Raw genomic sequence first — 20,972 nt, forward strand, 5'->3', positions numbered from 1 at the left:
TCCAGCTCTGTGGAGATCTGAGCCTCGATTGAACATGCTGCCTGCACAGAGAGCAGGTGTCGAGCCAGGTGAGCGCTGACGGTTAGCGGCTAGATCCCAGCCGACCTCACATCAAAATCTGGCGACACAGAGAGAGGGCATGAAAATTCCCAACTAAGTGGAATCAGCGAGGCTTATGCCATCAAAATGGACTCAATTATGTCTCCTGTCAACTCAGGTTTAGCCTTCGTCTATCAAAGACTCAAGACTGGGGCCCTGTTGCTAAACTCAGATTACTGAGACTGTTTCCCCTCAGCAGAAATTCAGTGGCTGTTTCCTGTTCCCAGAGCGGGCAGCTGTGGCCATTCAGGATAGAACATCTATAATAAATAACATGGAAGAAAAAAAGAGAAAGACATCAAGAAAGAGACATGAGACGAGAAACTGAGTACTGCACCGCAAAGCTGGTGCAGCATGGAGTTGTTTTTTAGATGCATGTTTATGTCTGCCTCTAATTAACTCTCTCTTTGTTTATGATTCTCTCCGGCTGGACAGAATTATATGAGCCAATATCCTAAAAGCAAAATGACTCAGTTTACGATTTTGCATGCTATTTGTTCTTCCGAAGTCCATTAAATCAGTATTTCTGAGTATCAAAACCTGCTCAAGCTGGAACAAAGAGAGTGGATTTTCAGTGATTTTTCAGGGAAATTCAACTATTTCTTCAATATTAACTCAACAATGTTCAAAAAGTGCTGTTCTTTTTGTGCATGGAGTCAGAAAATTATAAGCAATGCTACACAGCATAATATTGACAGAGATATTATAGCTTTCCACAGAGACCAAAGAGTACACAGATCCAAAGAAAGTCAATGATAGTCATTTTTATAAGTGTTTTAAACACCAATAAGTGACTTGCTTATTGTGAAAGCTTATCTATTCAGCTGAGGGGGAAGAAACTAAATGAGTCTGTCGCAAGTGTGAGGGCGTCTTTCATGCATTTTCAAGGATACTTGAACTTACAATAACTTATTCATGTTAATATGATCATTGAGTCGCAGTTTTTTTACGGTGTGGTAAAAAGCACATTATACAAATGTCTTGCCTCAGCCGCCCCAGCACTGTCAAGTGTTGGAATTAAAAACAAAGCATTGAGGGCGTAAAAGTGATTTGCTGTTGAGTGTTTCGTGAACGACCAAATGAACTGTGAAATGTGTCGCTCATTGAGCAAGTTAAATTAGCTTCCCATTTCATAATTTGCTCAGGTACACACAGATAACAGCCTCCATCTTACTGGTACACTGCAATGACACACATCTAATATTCAGAAAGGTTATGCTATTCAATGTGATGTTATCACGGACGACACTCAAGATGTGAACCACGGTTAAGGAGTCTCATTTTTGCAACAAAGAGATACGATCTTAAATTACTCTTTGAAAGGTAGGGGCAAAAATAATTTAAATTTAGTTTGCAAATGTGTTATTATGAATTAATGAAGTGGGGAGGCTCAAAGATAAGGAAGCTCTAGCTGAGTGTTTCCTTGTGCTCTATATTAAAATATATTAAGGCCTCATTAATAGCTTGATCATGAAAACATTTTGAAACAGTAAAGCATTTATAGAGTTGCTGAAAGCTTGGAAGGATTAATCAATGATGTTCTTGATTTCTCAAAAGGGCCAGTGCCAGACCTAGCACATTTGGGGCCCTAGGCAAGCTCCTGCCCCCCCACCCTGCAAAAATACAATAAGAAGTAATGTTATATATGTATTTCAGATTTAAAGTTAAACAATGCATAGATGTAACTGTGCAGAGTTCTTTTCTAGTTATTATATTTATTACTTTATTAATTATTGTTGTTAATAAGAGCTAATGGGAAATCAGCACAAATAAACAATGAAACTCATCAAAAAGAATATGGCAAGAGCAAATTTGCAAATTTCGTATGTAAAGGGAATAAAAAATAAGCCTTAAGGTGAACTTCATTGCTAGGACCACAGGTGGTACCCCTACTGTAGTCCGACAGTTTTTTTTTATAGGTGGCCACATTTGTTGCCAATAGAAAGATGCACCATATAAGATCACATGAAACTGTAAAGTTTTAGAACTAGTATCATGTACTGCAACCTATTTATGTCAAGGTGCATTCTCGATAAACCTCTTCTTCAGTCGCCTGCAGTGGAAGAAATGAATCACAACACCTTGCCTCTAAGCTCCCGAGCTGAACAAATGTGTTTCTTGCACGCTGACTACAGTAGATTAGCTCAGTCTGGGCAGTTTATTGTTAATCTGGGAGTATCAAAGAGAACGGTATGAGGAGAAGCTCTCACACATCTCCACACTGTTGCCAGAGTGTGTAATGTCCAGCTAGAAGTCAAGGCAAGTTTTGGAGAGCGTTCCAGTCGCCTTTCCTTTCTTTGCTCTCTGTTATATCCCCCAAATCTTTCCTGTCTCCCCACTCTACCTCACCTACAAACCCTCTCCTTTCTCTGATTATTCCTCTTCAATCTTTTCCCTACCTGACCCCGGGTGTCCGTTCTGTTCTGCTGTGATTGCCAGTATCAGCGCCGTGGCTTTCTTCCCACTGGCCAAGATTTACCTCATCTGATCTTTCCTAATTACACTCATTCACCGCCTAATCTCCATAAACACACTCCACGGAAAACCACTTCATGTTGGAAACCCCGAAATGTTCTTTGCACAGGATAACATCTAGATCTCTGTATTTGAAAAAAAATGTTAAGTTGAAGAGTGTGACTGCACAGCAGGAACTCTGCGATACGGCCTCTGCTATCAACCTGTTTATCCCACTGCCTGCTGAATCCTTCCCTCCCTCTTCACCCTGCCCTGCCATACCCAGCATACTGGCTTGGAGTCTGTTCGTAAACCACATTACTTCTTTTCAAATAGCCTTCAATGATGACCCGAGCCAGTGCAATGATACATTTTCAAGTGGTAAGCTGTGCTCGCTGTAAATCCAGCTTTTTGGCAGTGGCAGCAGGCCTTAGGGTTCAGGGTTGGTTCGTCTAGCTGAGCCAGGGATGGGATCCCATGCGTGATTATATATAAACTACTCATGGTAATGACTGTGCACTATTTCCATTCTAATTCAGCTGCAGGAGCTGTAATCATTATGCATATTTTTTTAAATTCTGAAAACAATGGTAAATTCAGGAAAGGGATGTTTTATGTACGTATTTCCTACAACAACTCTATAAATTACATTATAGTTCAGAATAACACCTGAAATCTAAAATGTAAACCTGACAAGTTACCATAAGATTTCAGCTTCAACATACAGTAGGTTTTACATTAGTTAATTTTTTAATTAAATAAATTAAAGGTGCAGTGTGTAGGATTTAAGAGGATACTGGCAGAAATGGAATATAATGAGTATGTTTTCTTTAGTGTATCATCTCCAGAAAATAAAAATTGTTGTGTTTTGTCACCTTAGAATGAGCCGTTTATATAAACAAAACACTGGCTTTTTAAACATGAACTGCGTTATTCAGTGTTTTTACCAAATTACCGGTGCCGTTAGTTTTTGAGAGGAAGAGACCTCTGCGGATAATTCGTCTCATAAAAAAACCCTGAACATCTGGATCTCAAGTTATCCAACAGATCATCCCAACTCTTCAAATACCACCACTTAATCTGTGGACCTCCAAATCTAAATATGATGCACTTGGTACCCTCCAGCATCTGTTTTGGACATTCTGGGATTGTGAGTCAATTTATACTTTTTATACATGTTATGTCTTTTCAAAATACACTTCCATTATTTAATGCTCATTAAATGCCTACAGTCTTTTTCAAAATAAACTTAGAATTTAGGTAAACACTTCCTTTTTTTACAAGGCACATGGTTTAAGTAACTTAAGTATGAGTTGTGAGGGAGATTTGGGTTATCAGAGGGGAAAAAAGCACATATTAGCAGGTGGTGGACTAGCCCGTCTGCGACATGCTGAACAGTGTCGGAGAAACACTGATTTGTTACTTGTTACTGCTTTATTCAGAGTTTTTACCGTTTTTTTAATCACCTGGTCTGTTTGTTTTGGAGAGGAGGAGACCTGTGCAAATAGTACGGCTCCTGTTAAAAACCTCCTGAACAATAAACACTTAGGGAATTCTTACTGGGAGAAGATTCAGCTGGTTGCAATTTGTAATCCTCACCACTAGATGCCACAAAATCTACCTAAATCTAACACGCTGTCCCTTTAGAAAGTTATTAATAAAATGGCTGCATTTGGTGAAAATAACCTGTTGTATGCATGAAATGTTCAATCACAAAGCAAGCACTCTGTTGAATGAATAAGTGTTGTATCAATAATCATTCCTTCGATTGTAGCAAACAGCACAGTCAGCTCGTAGCTTCAGTCTGTGCCTCATGTGTTATCATTACACCGAAGTCACAGAGCAGATTTTTTCCAAAAAATAAATGCCTGGCAACCCAGAATGCTGTTTAGCAGCTGTTGATTAGATATTTTAAGAACCATTACAGACTCCCACAGATGAAAAATAACAAATTTTTAACCCACTTCTCAACTGATGACTTTATAAGCTAATCCAGGCAGCAAGAAAAGATATGTCTTCATTCTTTTTGTAAAAATGAAATATTCATTAACAGAATGGATCACTCATGTGTTATACAGCATCCATCAACAAGTGAAAATAGTAAAATGATGATTCCAATGTCAGATTAGTAAGAATGTTTTCATTTGTGTCCTCTGACAAAAATAACTCCAAATCCTTTGCCCTGCCTTCTGTTTGCCGTCTGCACAGCGTTGCTAGAGTGCTTTGACTTATGCCTGGCACAGTAAACATGTTCAGCACTTTTACTCGCTATTAAGCACTTTTGCACACTTTTTAAACTGTTTATCTCACCACTGCCATCTGCTCTGTCACCAGTTATTATTATACATACAGGAAAAAGCATTTAATCCAAACAGCCTCGGTGAAACCTCCTTTTCATTTTGTCTATTCGTCTCTACATCTTTCCATCATCCTCCTTTTCCCTGCCGTTCGCCCGTCTGTCGCTCTCTGCTCAGCATTTGTCTCTTTCTGTCTTGTTTCTGCTGCCATCAACGGTAGGCTGTCAACCCTGACAGATGTGTTTCCACTAATGGTGCACTAAAAGGTTATAGCTGGCGCACAGAAGGTTGCATTTAAAGGGTCAAAGGTAAATTGTGAGTATGCAGGTGTGAAACTATGAGCGGCCAAATAGAGTTGATATTGCATCATCAATTTTTTTCTTAATGTACTGATTTGCTTAAGTGAATGGCACTCACTGACCCGTGTATCCATAAAAGTTGCATCCCAAGCTACTAACATCAGCACAGTAGGCATTATAATGATGTAGCGGAGAACAAGCATGAAGAGAAGTGTAACTCACCTTCTTTATTGTCTCATCTTCGGCATGTTTTCTCTCCTGTGCTTAATTCCAGGCTCCTCGTCCTCCGTGCGTCCACATTTCTCCACCTTGAAGTGAATAAAAGGACAGTCCATGGTTAAGGATTCATCACAACATATAAAAACACTCCCGCGGTGCCCTGGTGGCTAATGTGCTGGTCCATGTGCTCATGCTGTGCTGTTGCTCCCTGCCCCTTTTCTAGACTCACTTCAGGGTTGCAATTACTGGTGAAATGCTGGGGGATGGTGGACCACACAATTCTTCTCTGGAATCAAAAAAAAAAGAGGAAGAAGAAATATACAAACCCTTCTTGCATTCAACTAAATCCCAGAGGAAAATTGAAAACTTTGATCTTCATTGACCAGAGAGAGTGGATTAAAAGATGGCAGTGTACATAATCAGCTAAGCCGAGTTTTCTTTGGCTGTAAAATCACAACACAAGCATGTTGGTTTTGATCCTAAACCTTTTCTTCTGGGGAGCAACATCTTAGGGAGACGGCATGCAAAGAAGGAGGAGACATATGCAGAACTCATTGCCGGCAAGAAAAATAAAAGATAAGGGGAGGAAATTCATTTTAAGCCTATTTGAGCATCTTTAAATCTAGCTTGTTAAGTCCTTGAGGTGTCTGAGGGTGAAACCAGTCTTTGTCTCAGGGCAATGACTCATCTTCTTTACAATAAAGCAGATCACCAGCACTCTGCTCCCATTTCTTAAAACACGCGGCACTGGCCTGTCATGTTGCTAAGGAATTTTTTCTTCCATAAAAAAGGCTTATGTAAGAAACATCCAGCTTTGAGACATCTTATATAATTACCCCTTGTAATAACCTATCAAACCACATTCATTATTGTGCTTTTGAGGATAAACGAACAATTTGCAAATGAGTTCTCTAGAAAGCATCCATTTCCTGATATCCCGTGAAGGTGATGAAGAGGAGGTGGCAGGTAGTTCAATGTGGGGGCACGGAACAGATGGTGGTCTGTCCAACGCTCGCCAGGTGGAACTTGGTTTAGACAGGCTGCACACGCGCACACACACACACAAACAGGTCAGAGGGGGGGCACTGATACTCCAGGGGGCCTTCGGTTTCTTTTCAACATGACAAAAATGCAAGGATGCCAATAAATCCAAAGTCTGGCAATGTAAAGTTCATGCAAAGTTTGTGCAGAACTGTAACATAACCAAAAACTATCCACATAAACTATCATTTGTTGTTTTTAAAATATATGTTTATGGTTTTTTTGTCAAAAAATGGGAACTAAATCAAGAATCATTGGTCATGATTACATGCACACCAATATTCTCCAATGATTCCAAATATGGCAATATTCTGAATTTGAAACAGGTCATATAATCAGCATATTCCGTTTAAATATTCTGAATTAGGCTGTTTTCCGCATGTAGTATTTTCTGATTAAGACATGTGGGGCATGCTGATGTTAAGTTACAAATCCTTTTTAAAATAATTATTTTCAAATGCACAAATGGAAATCTGATATTCTTTTGGAACTGTAATTACACTATAATTTGAGCATCTGTTAATAAAAACAAATCATTGCAAAAAAAAAAAAAAAAAAAAGTTAAAAATCCCTAAAGGCTTATGAACAGTTTTACAGTGGCTGCCTGAAAGATCTGCTAATTGATTATTTGGCAAACTGCAAGCACAGTCATTCTTGCAAAGGTGAGGTGGCCCTCGTCTCTGTGGCCCATTAAACTGAACATCATACAAAAGCTAAACACTAATGATAATTATACAACTCATGCTAAAGTTTTTTGGTAGAAGAAATATTTGTATTAATAACTCAAAGTTAGACTGTGACTGCTTCAGAGGTTAATTCAGGTTTCTGGCTGTTGAATTATTTAACGTTTCAGTGATCTAAGGCTAACTCTAAGATCTGGTGCTAAATGAGTTCTCAGTTCAGTATTAGAAGGCTCTGTCTGCAACTCAAATGACCTAGAAACCCTCCTTTAAAATGAGCTATTGATATTTTATATTTAGAGTGCCTCTCAGATGCCTGAAGAGTAATAGATAACTTCACTAGATGCAGTTTTACTATGTGAACATTTTGAAGCTAAATATCTCAAAACCGGATTTTCATCCCAAGGTCAATTTAAGCAAATAACAATTTCATACCACACAGCATCCTTTACCGATATTAGTATTGTTGGCATTATAAACATGTAAAAGTACAGAAATATAAATATTATTAAGTATGGCAAAAACGTCTTCAAGTGAACCACTCGTACTTTCAAGTGACAAATGGCGACTTCAGTAAAAACTGAGATTTCATATCTTGTGTGTCCTCTCGTCTGTGTCAATCATGTCACCTCTGCAGGGTCTCAATTTCACACTCTGCTGGGATGCATAACACGCAAATCACTTAAACACAGGTACAGAAACAGAGAGATGGTGGGGAGGGCTGGCCTGTTGAAAAATAGATCAACACATGTATTCATGAATGAGTAAACAACCAAGGGATGAACATAAATGAATACATCAGGTACGTGGTTGGCATGCTAATACAGCGTTCACTGTTTTCGGTACAAGTAAGCAGCATAGGCAAAGCATACTCATTTCGTAGCTTTCAGGCACACCTGATTTTCGACACGAAAATCAGGATTAAACCTCTATCATCATTTCTTGAGTCTATCCAATCTGAGTCAGGGCTTAGAAAGGGTCTTCATTATGATGTAATAATGTGTGTGCATGTGTGTGTGTGTGTGTGTGTGTGTGTGTGTGTGTGTGTGTGTGTGTGTGTGTGTGTGTCTAGATTTGACTTGAGGAAGTTGTTTCAAAGTATCCATCTCCAGGAAGCTTCCTGTAAGTCAACTGCAGCTCTCAGATTCACTATCTGCAATCTGAATAATTCATGAGCGAACAATAAATACCAAAAAAAAGAGAAAAAAAGGAGGTCTGTCAGAGAGGGAATGAGTGTGACCTTCCATGCAAAATAAGTGGAAGTCAGGAGGGCGATATGCAGTGAGAGATAGGTGTAAGACGGGGCTGAAAAATGAAAGGGGCAAAGAAACGGAAACAGAGAAAAGAATGAGAGGGAAATAAAATGAGAGCTGTACAAACAGAAATATTTCCTCTCTCAGAGAGGAAAAACTCCACATGCTGGAGTGTGATACGGAAATAGGTCCTTCGGTATTCATGAATCTCTTAGAGCGCAATCAATGGGGTAAGCGATACATAAAAGATGAGGCCGAGTTTGACCTGTGCACTGAGGGGGAGGGGAAGTGTTCTGCAGAGCCTGGACTGGAGGAGATGACGATTTAGACTCTGTCAGGGCATCCTTTGAAGTTTTGGCAGATGAGGATGGGCTGTGGATCAGCTCGTGGCCCTGCTGCATTAACCCCCCAAGCCCCAGCTATGCTTGCACTGAGTCAGCAGCAGCACCAGCGGGCTGCCTGCCTGGCCAGCATGATGCATAATCTCGACACTGGTGTAGCGCAGATCCGTTACACAAAGCTATTATTCAAACTTAAGCAGTGATTATCTCTAGCTTTATTTTCACAGCAGCATGACTTCACACTAGTCAGCTGCAGATCTGATGCTTATTTTGGGCAAAGATGGAATTTGTGAAACAAGAGCTCATCATAACATCAACTCAGATGTTGGGCAGTTCCTTATCTGCCAGCACACAGAAACACACACATACACACACGGGTAAGACCAAGGACCTTTAACGAGTTGAAGATCAAGATCCAGATTGAAAGTCACTCACGCACACGCTCACAAACAAACTGTTAGCACATTTTTGCCTGATTGTTTGAGGCATGCGGGCACTCTGGTGATAAATAGAGGTGAGTCACGTCAGAAAAGAGGATTAGAGGGGCTGTGAAAAAGCAGAGAATTATTGACGGAAAAGAGGAGGATTTAGATTTAGCTCTGCCAGTCCACAAGAGCCTCTAACCCCTCCCCTCTCCCCACTACATACACACACTTACACCTAAACTGGTGATGACTCAGTGAGACCGTCTCAGGTCACTTTGGACTGACATTGCTCAGGCAACCATAAATCCAAGCTGTGACCCGCTCTGACCTAACTTTTTCTATTAGGGCTTATCCCATCACTGCAGACCCAGTCAGCTATAAACATACAGCAGCATCTCTGGAAAAGCCAGCACAGTGTAATACATAATGGAAGAAGGAATGCATGGACACGGAGCCAGACGTGAACTTGTAGAATTTCATCTATCTGCGGAAAAACATACACTAATCCGACCCAAAATACACCCAAATCTCTGTGTGATTAAAATAATTCCAGATTTTGAATAAATCATGTGTGATTATACTAACCAGGATACAATCTGTCTTGTGCTTTTTTCTGCTGCACCAAAAAAACTTAAAGAAGCTGCTAAAGAGGATGAAAGTGTCAGAGAGCTACCCAGAGAGAGTTTCAAGAAGGAGGCAGAGTGCATAAAAATCTATCTCCGGGCCTTAGGGTTAGACAGAAAAAACTGTTATACTACACAGAGGTAGGATCAACTTTTTGCACTCCTACAACAAAAAGAATGTGAATTGTGTCTGTAGGTGCACTTGTATGCTTGCCTGTGAATGTGCAGTTGTGTGCGTGTTTTCAGGGTTTTTACAAGGGCACTGAGACGTGTACAGTATTTGCAATTGAAATGTGCAGCATGATTCAGAGGTGGGAGGGGGGGCAGACAGCACCCCACCTGGCTGCTTAGACTTCCAAAGGGCACACTTAATAAATTCACAGTGCCATAATGTGAGAACCACACACTGATGACAGGTAGTCATTTATTAAAAAAAGGTGTTTGTGTGTATATATGCGTACAGGCACATAATCACTACAACAGGATTTGACTGGAGTCTTTTGTCATATGTAACATGTTAAGGCTGGCCCCAGTATTTATATTATATAAACATCATGATGATATTTGATGTCATCTTAGATTCTGGATATCGTAAGTCATGTCTTTTCCTATTTTTAAAGGCTGCATTGCAGTAAAGTTATGTAATTTTCTGAACTTACCCATTTAGTAAATATATCCACATTGCTGATGATTTATAAAAAAAATGAAGTTGTGCAAAGCCCCAGTAGTCAATCCTACAATATCACTGTAATATTGATTAAGGTATTTGGTCAATAATATTGTGATATTGGATTTTCTCCACATTGCCCAGTCACACAATGTGCTGGATCAGTTATTTTCCAGTAAGTGCATAGAAAGTTGTAGTGATTTCATAAAGTTCTGATCTGAAAGATGCTAAAATATTAAAAATACATCTCTAGGCTTAAGTATTTAACAACAGATTTAACAAATCTGTTGAGTAGGTTTATTTTGTTTCCTATAAAGGTTTTTGTTTTTCAGTAGTCAAGCTAGCCAAACCTATATATAAAGGTCTAACAGAACCCATCACAGTTCCATAGGGGGAAAAAAACCCTTGATTTTTTGCATTAATTGTCTTGGGCAGTACTAAGCTAAGGATGCAGCAATGGTGCCCTTGCAAAATAGTATCGAGGGAACTTGTTTTTGTAGAATATTTGCACATACCCTGATATTAAAATGGCTAAACTGCCACAAAAGAAACACCACAAGAAACATTAAAATGCGTTTTGGCATATAGGTTGCTGACTCAAAGGTTTGTCGTTTAATGCACAGTGCTAAAAATATGTGTGTAGATAGGTCTGGCTATGCAGACTAGTTTCACGTGCGTGACAGGGATTTTAAAAAAGGTAGCACGCAGTTAGTGTGTTACCATCTGAAATTGGCGGCCAATGACAGGGTTACAGTCTACATCTGTAAGCTTGCCTTTTTTCAGAGAAAATCCTTAAGGGACTCAAGGGTCAAAGTATTGAGAGTGCTTAATGTTATAAAGGTTGTAAACCCTTTCTAAAACAAACTTGTGACTTTTGGCTGTATGCTGTAAAGACACTTGACTTGACCGTTGCTGGCAAATCAAGAAGCGGATGTTGGAGCTTCCATACAAAACCAGCTCCACACCCTCCCCCTCCAGTCAATCACTGCCAATAAATTCTCATCTCTGGGAAACAGTGTGCACAACAATGGAAGCAAAATAGTATAGTATAATTTTTGCTGATGGTGACAGAACTAAGCCCCGTATTGGCATCACTTCAGTGTTAGCAAGTCAGCTAACCGTTGCAAAGAGCAGGGAAGCATACTGAAGATACCAAAAGAGATGTGATACCTTCTGTCATTGTCTTTCTATGAACATTTGTCTTTCTGACATCGTTGTCAGTTTATATTAGAACAGGATATGGGTTATATCCCAGAATACATATGAACAGCAGCCAAAACAATCAGATATGAGCAGCAAATTTGGCACCGAGCATGAAAGCCTGTGGTGTGAATGTAGTGGAAGAGTAAAGCAGACATATGGAGCATTATGTCCAACTGTGTGAATGTTATGGAGTCTAAAAGTGAAATGAATACCAATATGATCTCTATAGAACCATATTAGGAATCAGAGGAACTCTATACAGTTTCTTATCTTACAGTCTGACTCAATAGATGCTGACAGATTAGATAAGCCCTCCTACTGGCTGACTATTGCATTCTGCTTCCTTTCACTCACCCACAGGGTATCTGTTGCCATTTTCAGTGTTAACCGACTTTGACATACAGTTGACCTAGCTCACTAACAAGCTATATGATGATTATGGAAAACTTGACTGAAATTTGCATTCTTCAAGTACACAAGTCAAAACAAACACCAAAGATATAAACCAATCAGCAAAACATTAAAACAACAGAAAAGTGAAGGGAATAACATTGATCATCTTGTTACAATGACAGAAACCTTGAGTCCTTGCATTCATGTGGATGCTACATGACATGTGCTAACCACTCAAACAGTATTGCAAATCAAGTACACCCCCTTATGGCAATGGTGCTCCATGAACACAATGACCCCCCCAGCAAGACAATGCACCATGCCACACAAAAAAAAGAAGGAATCACCTGGGGATCGCAATAAGCCCCTTTTACACAGAGATTGCACTATAAAGGCTGCTACGCTCCAGTGTGTGGTTTTAGACAGCATGCCAGCATTGCGGTATCAAAAGACAACACAACAGCATTGGCCTCTAAGTGTGGCATATAACACACATCTGTTACAGTCTATAAACAAAAACAATAGCATAAAATGAAGTAAAAACAGTCATTTTCCACCTTGGTTATATGGCAATCAATCTTGTCTTCTCCTTGAAGGGTAAAGAGCTCCTGGACCTCATTGTTTTCCCAATTTGTGGACATTTATGGATGATTTTCTGCTAACTTTTCCAATCTCCCGCAGTGTGGTCACATGCATAACACATCATCAAAACGTCAAACCCATGCTGCCCATGATGCCATCCTGCCATCTGTCCCATTTACACAGACATAGTTTCGGAGCAGTTACTAGATCCAATAGTGTCTTAAAAGCGAGACAATTCCATCCTCCATTACGTGGTCATACCTTTTATACAGAATAGGTAAGTGGCATAACTGATCAATGTCTCAATTTTTTGTCAAATTTCTCAGGTCATTCTTGAGCAGTTTTTGCAGTGTAGCATGGTGCTTTGTCCTACTGGGGTATATTAATCTCTTCACCTGTCAGTGGTTTTATTGTTTTGGCTGATCAATGTATGGTCATTTCATATGAGAAAAATTCAGTTTGACTTGGAACAAAATGTTGAATTGAAGAGAAGACAGGTAATCAGTCCCATGCAATAACCTCCTCTATTATATCTCCTGTCAGCTTTGTGCTCTTTCGGCATCCCTGATTGGATTAAGAAATTTAAACAGTGCAGATTGTTGTCTTTATCTAAAATGACAGTGTGTTAAGTCAGACCGTTCTCCTGTAAGAGATGGGTCTCACAATGTGAGATTACCCACCCAGAAATGCCCATCTGTAGTATGTCAGACAGCCTATAATCAAATCCAATCATGTTGGTGCCTAGACGACACACCTTAAATGCATGTGCAAGTGCACACTCTTAGAAACACACATACTATCAACACTTATTCTGAGAGATGATGGGTTAAATCATGATGTGAAAATTCAAGTCAAGGTATATGAGAAAATCAACATATAGGCACTGAAACGTTTCCAATTCGACAGAAAATACAATATAGTCCCATCAACTGAAGTCTATGGGGACACTTGCCTTCAAGGTCTGAGCTTTGAGAGGCGGAAGCTCAGAATGCACTTAATAGACAGCTCTCCACTCCGATGTCTCGTCTATTCAAATCTGTTCTCTTATCTTATTTCTGCTGCTCCCTTTCCAAGCATATTGCTCCCACAACCTTATTTGTGATCTTCACTCTCTTCCACTTTTTTGTTCTCTCTCATGCATAATCTGTGTTCTTTCCTGTCCTCACTTTATTTCCCCCGGAGACAATCTCTCTCTATCTTTCCCTGGCTCCCTTCTCTCACTCCATCGCTCTCCACTGCTCACTCAGAATAACAGCAGCGATCTATCAGAACATTTTCTGTAACCGGAGGGCAATTTTCTAGACCTGGCAGAGCATCAGCCTTTTGCTATACTGTACCAAGACACTGTTGTAATAATAACACCAAGAAATCTGATTAACACAGCATAGTAGTATGTATGCAGCAGCAGCAGAAGGAGCGATAGTAAAGCAGTGACAGTGGAGGCCAGTGATTTCATGCAAATTTACAAGGTTGCCATGGGCTGTGAGTGAGTGACATGGGCTAAGAGGGGAAGGGTGCATGCAAATAGTGGTCTAAGAGAAGGGTGCGCTCAGTGATTAAGTGGAAACACAAGCTTGGGACTCCAATCAGGCCAAATCAATGTGAACTAATCCTGTGCCAATTAAGAAACCGTGGTTCAACGCCCAGGACCTAATTCAATCTATTTCGGAGTTCTTGCTGCGAAAGGATTGATTGAAAGTCCTGGACACCAGCCAGACAAATGAGAGAATGCAGTTATGAGAGATTTTTTTTCTTTTAACAGACACAGCTCTTGGCATTCAAGACTACATTGATCCTAGGTTAGACATAAAGCGTTTCAATGTATCGGCCCCATAGCTTAATGGTCTACAGTACTTTGAAGAGATGATAAATAGGATCAAGCTGGGAAGAGGAAGCGGGAGGGCTGATAATGAGCGAGATGGGGCTGGTGCTGATGAAACTTTTCCTTCGCCCGTATGCGCTTCTTTTATTTCTCTCTCATTTTCCATATTAGAATGATTAATACTCCACATTAAAGTGTCGGTTCAACCCAAAATAATAAAATACATATTTTTCCCATTATCTGTTGTGCTATTTATCAATGTAGATTGATTTGGTGTGAGCTGCAGAGTGTTGGCTATATCGGCTGAAGACATGTCTGCCTTTTTTAAAAATAAAATGGAACTAGATGGCACTGGTGCTAAGTAAAAATCATTGGAAAAACTTAACAGCAATGTCTCTTTCCAGAAATCATGACACGGTTACTCAAGATAATCTAAAGACATTGTTGTGAGCAGCTGGAGGTAGAGATGTTTTTTGTCATTTGATATTGAGCATCTGCTGATAATGAGTCCAGATCTGATACTTGCTGTACAGCACACACTTCAAGTACTTTAAAGTTAATAAAATCAATCTAGTAAATATGCTTGACAATTAAATGCAATGCAAGAGTTAATGTCTACATCTAAACAATTCCAATGTGTTTATTTTAGTTAATTTTTAAAAAAAAATAACAAAAATTAAAATTTAGTAAAAAAAAAAGTAGTCAGACAGCTGAACTTAAACATTCCCAGTCACAACAAATAAAAAAGTCACAATTCCTCTTTTTACTACATTATAGTAAAACTAGTTCACAAAAAAATCCACTTAAGGTGATGTAGCAACTTAAGTTGAACATTAAAAAAATCAGTTTCTACTTATTTCAGTAGCAGCAATACAGTAAAACCTGAACATCAACTGCAAATCATGCCCTCCATTTACAACACCTGTGTGACAACGGCCGTAAACAAAGGATCAGCCTGGGCGCATGCTTTAATCAACCAATCCCAATCGATTAAACAATGCAGTGATCAGGCCCAATATCGAAAACATGCATCTACTCATGGATGAGAGGCTTGAGTTCCTGACAGCGCCAGATGTAAACATTGATGGCACTCTCCTCAGCTAAGCTGTAATGTTAGCTCAGTGGTGTTAGCTGTCCTGCATGCTCGCACGGCTGACGGGTGTATTTTGGTAGAGAGAATATAGTTCCAAAATTAAAGCTGCTCACAACAAGGTCTCTGGATTATCTTGAGTAACCGGGTCATGTATTCTGGAAAGAGAGTTTTTCATATATTTTTTTGTTTGTGCTTTGAGCACCACAAATCCAACACTCAATAATTCAACAAAATATGCCTTTTTGATTTTGGGGTGAACTGTCCATTTTAGAAAAATATGGACTTCATATGCAAAAATATGCAATCCATAGCCCTTTCCACATCCATGTCACTGAATAAACAGTGAGCATTATACTCCTGATGAAGACACAAGCGCAAAGCTCAGAGGGACGTTTAACCCAGACAGACAATGAGGGAGGAAGAGGTAAGAAAGAGATAACAAGTATGTGATTGGACAATTTTCCAAAATATGAACTCTTTCTTTTTGAATATATTTTAGGTAACTGCTGCTGGCATTGTGAGATGAGGGGTTGGATATCATGATGCAGCAATAGTAGGTTGCAAGCAGGAAAGGAACCAAAACCTGATATTTCCCATTAAACGTTTAGATTTTAAGCTCCATAAAAGCAACAAGGCTCATCTATAGCCAGACTAATGTTTTAAGGCTTATCTGCCATTGGGGGAATTAATGGATAAGGCTGGTGATATATTTTTATTATTGGTAACAAATCCCATGAAAAGTCAAGAACCAACAATATATTTGATCCTTCGACAAGTATTGTCAGATATTCCTCTGTGCCATGAACCTGAACTGTTTTATTCATTAAGACGATTAAGATATTAATAATCATTAAAAACACATCAATGAACTGCTGTACTGGTTGACGTTTTCCTTCATTACAGTAAACATAGGCACTGTAGTTTATTTTGAGTCCATCCCTTCTACACCCTCCTGCTGCTGTAAAGACTCACCAGCACATCAAATCCACAGATGGAAACAGACCCAAACAAATGCACTATTTACTATTGTTAATTAACATTTGCTAAAATCTCCAGTGCCCAGCAGTTTTAGTAAATTAATGAGCCTTTTTAAAAGATGAAAGTATATATTGCTTCCCAGTTTTTATATATTTACATTTTCTGTAGGAACAAATGGGCTTGACGCTGAGAGAATTGAGAAACTAATTAATTTTTGGTTTTGTTCTTTCAATTGGATTTGGTTACAATAACAAAAAATATAGAATAGAAATAATATGTGAAGATTTACAGTAGATAATATCTGACTCACTGCCTCTCAAATGTTAACAATTAAAACTAGGATATTGATTTGATAAAAAATAAACAGCAATGTTTGCATATACTTTTTGAAATATATCCATTTGAGTATAGCACAAAGACAATATGTATTGTTCAAACTGATAAACACATTCTGATTCTGAACTTCAACTTGTTCCAAAAAAAGTTGGGATAAGGGCATGTTTACCATGGTGTTACACCGCCTTTTCTTTTAACAACACTCAGTTGGCATTTGTGAACTGAAGACACGAATTGTTCTAAAAGAAAAAATTCTATCTCATTATTCACAAGCGGACCCCAGAAAATCTTCAAGATTTAACAACTGTCTGTGTGGAAGAATGGGGCTAAATACCATCTGAATACTGCAATGCCAGTTTCAAGATGATTCCTGTCTGAAGCAACTAATCTCTCACAAACAAAGGCCTCTCTAAGTATTAAATAAGTTTCCATTGAGCATTCCCAATGCTTTTGTTCTGTGTTGTTCCACTTTCTTGTGCATATTCTATATGGATTTAAATGTTATAATTTACAATAGAGTTATGTTGCATTGAGAATATGTTAAATGAAAAAAAATCATGTGTTTAATGCTTATTTTCCTTACTGTATGTCTAAAAGGATTTGCAAATCATTGCATTCTGTTTTTATGTATGTTTTACAGAGCATCTGGATTTTGAACAGACATTAAATAAGTATTTAATGTCTAAAAGATATTAAAAAGAGATATTAAAGATATTTTTTTAACTCATCATCATAATACTGAATACATATATAATATAAAAGAAAATGTGACATGTGACTAGGCATTTTAATACAAAGTTTGGAATTATTTAACATCTGTATGTCAAACTGCATTTTTGAATGACTGACAGTAATTTTGGCTACATGTCCATATTTTTCAGTTTGGAAATTAGAGTCAGAGATCAATGCATTCATCAGTCAGCCATAGAATTGATTCATGTTGCTGTCCAAGTGAAGGAGAGAACTGTCAATCATCTACTGTGCACATTAAGTGTCTTTTGTGGCGTTGCCAGACCACAAAAACCAAAGTGAACATTAATTGTCGGAAGTTTTGTCAGGCCGAGTTATCCACAGGAACAAGTGCAATACACCATCAAACAACAAAATGTGCCAGAAGCTGCTTACTTAACTGTGTCAAAGTGTTCTATGCTGTATTTTTTCCCTTTAAACTCCAAACTTAAATTGAAACAGAGTGGTTATTTGGAAAACACTAAATCCTTTAAATTAATAAAACTGCTTGCGTAACGCCTACATCCTCTTGGGAAGCATAAACTGATATTTTCTTGACTGGAAATGTTTTTGAGGTTATGTAACTCAAGGTTTTGGTGCTCTTTGAATAAATTAACAGGATTTTGTATGTAAAGAATAAACAACATGTGGCTGACAGAGGCAGAAAAAAGACATACAGCAAATCTACCAATCTGAAGGAAGCAGATATCCCATTACTGAGCCCGTAAGTGTGCTAAGCTCTATCTACAGCGCAGGGCAGCAAGCAGAACCTATCATAACACACACCGTTAAACCCTCACATAGAGCGAAGGAGGGCAGAAGGAGAGGGAGACAACAGCCCTCATGTCATCCACAGCAAGTAAAAGTGGGACTGAATGAGCATCTAGACCACCACTTGGACGCATTACAGCTGAGAGACAGATGCATCGTACAGCTCAGAGGACCAACAAAGGAACAAACAGATTAGGTAAAAGGGAAAAAAAAGAGAACATGCTGGAGACAAAATGAGGATTGTGTGAAATTCACAGGAGAGATGTAGTCCAGATTTTTAGAGAGCCAGACTGTCTATAATCTTTAGCAAAATTGAAAGGAACACAAGACAAATAAAAGAGGATAATAATGAGTGGTTTTCAAGCTCGGGGAATACAACATGCAAGTGCTTTGTTTTTGAGTGTCATGAGACCGGAAGGTGAAGAACTACCTGAACTAAAGCTCTTACAGTATAACTACAATTTGTTTGGCTCAAGTACTCGATGGCATGTAATCACATTTCTGTGAGTGCTTTCCTGTCACTGGCAGGCTGAATACAGTCTAATAAAGCAGACAATGCTCTGGTGCTGTCTTTTTGTTTCTCATTGAGTCTGTCTTTCCCTCATCACACAGGATTAACCTTTACAACTCAAACACACTCGAATCCACTGCTGTAAGAACAAAATAACAGTGCTATAAAACTGACACAAGCATTCAGGGTTTATGGTGTTATCATAAATACATCAGCACTATAACACACAGGTTTAAGAGAAGAGCTGACTCTAACATTATCTTCACACACTGTCTGGACGGCTAAGACAGATTACATTCATTCTTTCTTGAACAATCAAAAAAAGCCACTACTGATGTTTTCTATTATTTTAAGCATTGGTTGTGCTTATTGATTACCTTTTGCAAGAATAGTCCACATAACCAACCAAGATGAAAAATATCAAGAGAGGAGCGAGAGGGAGGATGCACATTAGAGAAGCAGCGGGGGAAACAACACTTACAAAGCCAGCATGTTTTCACATCTAACTGGGTGACTTTAGGGTTTATTTCTACCGAACCAGAGTTGGTGATTGTTGGTAGAGTTGCAAGACAAACCAAAACAGTTTTTGTGAGTTTGATTCTTGTTTCTGTTGACTTTGCACGAAGTGTGTTTCAATGCTCCTTTCAGTGGAGTCTGGTGGCGTTGGCAATAGCGGTGGTTGTTTTGGTTGAACAAAAAGGATCTTACTTCGACAAAATGGTCTATCTCTGTAGGCATCCTTTACGTAACTTTGTTAGACACTTAGAATAAGTGCAGCCCTCTCCCTCAATACTAGACCAATTTCAAAAATTGTTGTCCCCATTAGTCACTTACTCACAAAACATGGAAATATAAAGTCCAAGCTCAAAAATACCAAAGTTACACTTAAGAACTTTTTTCATATTTGCCAAAACTGTCACTTCATTCACCTAGCACTAAATAAGACAGATAATCTGTGAAGAAAGCCACATCACTCTGGTTACTCATTGGCCCTTTAGTGGCTCTACTAGCCTTACTGCATGTGAATGAAAACAACCAATCAGAGCCGAGGAGTCTCTAACACAGCTGTCAATCATGTCAGTCACTGCCCGGGAATCGCGGGCAAACTTTCAAACTAGGCACTGCTGATCAAAGTGACTGACATGACTGACAACCACGTTGTAAACTGATTAGTTGTTTATGGTGCACCACTGTCAATTCTAGCAAATGCCACTAGAGGCTATAGGAAGACGAGGAGGTTAATGTTTTTTTTTGTTTTTTTCAAACAATCTGTCTCATGTACTTCTTTCAGAATGTTTCAGCAAATATGACACAACATTATTTTCATTAACGTTATCAATTGTACACTTTAAAAATGCAGCAAAAGTTTGACGGTGATGTAGAGTTAAACCGCAAAATACAGTTAAACATCCTAAATCTTGATGCTTTTGGGAGCCGTTTTAACATTGAACACCTCACATTCTGTTGCAGCATACTGTAATAAATTAAACGGTAATATAATGTTAAAGTAATTCACTGTATAAATAACTGTAGGATGCTGGCAACTACAGCTGCAAGTAGTTACATAACATAACATAATTTTATGGAAAAAAATGTTACAGTGTAACTTTAATAACCAATTATGACTTCCAGTACATGCAGGCTTACTCGATCTAGTCGACTGATTACATTCCAGTAACTAAAAAGGTCCATTACAGATTGGTTTAATCTTCTCATGAAGACAATAATAATCATGTCTATCATTCAGTAGCTTGTGCAGCATCTCTGGCTCTTACAGTGCAAAGTGAAGTCAGTTTTGAAATGTGCTTTGAGGCTGTGTTGAAACACTCCCATGTTTGATAATATGAGATTAATCAGGGTGCAGTGATGATATGATTTATGAAGACATTAAGGAGGCAAGGTGTTGTGAATAGTGAGGAAGCTGAGGTGGGCTGGTGTGTTGCCGATGGCGACAGTCTCATAGATAAACACAAACAGGGAGAACAATGATTTGATAGCAGATTTGAAGATTACAATCAATCCTGCCATGTAGGGAAAAAAAGGTTTTGACGTAAACACTGCACCACTCTCAAGTAAGCACATTAATAACACATTAGGTTCTGTTCTCTCACTGTCATAAACTGTCATTATTATGCAACATTGTTTGCATAATTTTT

At 38.8% G+C, this 20,972-nt stretch overlaps 1 protein-coding gene across 3 annotated transcripts in view; it reads right to left on the reverse strand.

Moving 5' to 3' along the window:
• The window catches only part of dlgap1b (discs, large (Drosophila) homolog-associated protein 1b), a 115,113-nt gene that overhangs the window by 68,438 nt on the left and 25,703 nt on the right, over positions 1 to 20,972 (reverse strand). For all 3 annotated transcript variants that reach the window (XM_042510586.2, XM_088072099.1, XM_088072100.1), the window contains exon 2: positions 5,372 to 5,457. The gene's annotated coding sequence lies outside the window, so the exon portion shown is untranslated. The remainder of the gene's footprint in view (positions 1 to 5,371; positions 5,458 to 20,972) is intronic.

The sequence above is a fragment of the Plectropomus leopardus genome, chromosome 21 (assembly GCF_026936395.1).
Source record: "Plectropomus leopardus strain MGB_pleo_1.0 chromosome 21, ASM2693639v1, whole genome shotgun sequence".
In the NCBI taxonomy this organism is placed as follows: Eukaryota; Metazoa; Chordata; class Actinopteri; order Perciformes; family Serranidae; genus Plectropomus; species Plectropomus leopardus.